Genomic DNA, 1,606 nt, shown 5'->3' with positions numbered 1-1,606 from the left:
TTAATATTTAGATAATTATTTCCACTACATTGGAAAGACTGAAATGAAATTATTTCCTCTTCATCATTCATTTTACATTTCTCCTTCCCTAAAACCCTGAGCACCAATAAATTCTTAGGTATAAATGCATACTAAGTATATGCAATCGTTAGTAATTTGTAAAATTATATTTACTCCTATCAAATATATCTAGATCCATAAATATTATTTAAATGTAAATTCACAATATACTGTGGCTTTTAAAATATGTAGCAGGCTGGGCATGGTGGCGCATGCCTTTAATCCCAGCACTCGGGAGGCAGAGGCAGGTGGATCTCTGTGAGTTCAAGGCCAGCTTGGTCTGCATAGTGAATTCCAGGACAGCTGGGGATACAGGGAGACCCTGTCTCAAAAAGATCAAAAAAAAAAAAGAAGTAACAGATGAGGAATTTGCATGTCATCCTTGGACAGGGACCATGTTATACTTCTTTGTATCATTCAAGTTTTAGTGTGTGCGCTGCTAAATTCAGTGCACACTCTAATTTCTGTAACATGACTAATGTGTTAATAAAATCATCATGATATGCAAAACTTTGATATCTGAAATAAAAAGGGTTATAGAAAATAGAGTCAAGTTTTAAAAAATACTAAAAATGCATTGTCAGTGTAAAATAAAATAAAATATATTGCTCCTGAGTGCAAAAGTTATTGCAATATTATACTTTTTAGAAAGTTAACATAAGTGCAATTGCACTATAACAAATGACTCACTTTATTTTGGCAAAGTCCTAAATTTTACCTGTGGAATGGATTATCAAGATGGCTTACATTTTGATAATGTTGTGACAGAAATCACAAGGCGAGTTTTCATGCCAGTTGTTGTTGCAGTGAATCTATGTAGAAAGCATTTGCTGTAGTACGTGCCAGTGTTCTCTGTGCACCTCAATTTTTCCTGACAGTAGGATATAATTTTCTGAGTTCAGTTCACCTAGTAGGTTTCATGGATGAAATTGCACAAATGCAGCACATAATTATTGTTATGCTCCAATTACTCAGTGATAAAACAATCATGTTCAAAGAAATTTGTTTCAAAATAAGTGTTGCTGCAGAACACACTTTAAGTCCCCTTTCCACCATAAAATTGCCAGAATCCAAATAAAATGTGCTGAGTGGGTGTACTTTGCTCATATTTATATTTCTACTGGGTTTATATAAGTAAACATGTTATCATGTTCAAATGATTTCAAATTCATTATATTTATATATTGGAACCATCTCTGTAGGATTTATATGGGCTAGCGTATTTTATTCAATTTGTAGACAACTTCAGATTAATAGAGTCAAATTTCACAGAGTACAGGCACACTTTGAACTGTAGATTCTTCTGTTTTATAGATAAAATTCTTATACAGCAATGGACAAAGACAAGAACATATGGAATTCCTAAGCTGCATTCCCAGGTAGTAACAGGGTGCATCTTCAGTTGTAATTTTGTCATAGCCTGTATGAGCAGAGCTCTTAATGAAATTGATTCCTTGAAAACAACATATGAATCCAAGGGTAGAATGCTGTCATAACTGTGGTGAGAGCTTTAAATTCTTAAGATCAATAAAATACTAAATGCGTT

The 1,606-nt window shown here is 33.4% G+C and overlaps 1 non-coding gene across 1 annotated transcript; it reads right to left on the bottom strand.

The window, feature by feature from the left end:
• Positions 1-405: 405 nt before the first annotated feature.
• Positions 406-512, bottom strand: LOC115068356. Its single transcript, XR_003847718.1, has one exon. It is a non-coding gene; the product is annotated as a U6 spliceosomal RNA (small nuclear RNA).
• Positions 513-1,606: the final 1,094 nt, after the last annotated feature.

The sequence above is a fragment of the Nannospalax galili genome, unplaced genomic scaffold (genome assembly GCF_000622305.1).
Source record: "Nannospalax galili isolate Female #2095 unplaced genomic scaffold, S.galili_v1.0 scaffold7, whole genome shotgun sequence".
NCBI lineage: Eukaryota > Metazoa > Chordata > Mammalia > Rodentia > Spalacidae > Nannospalax > Nannospalax galili.
The sequence above is the reverse complement of the archived record's forward strand: the minus strand, read 5'-3'. Positions and strand labels throughout refer to the sequence as shown.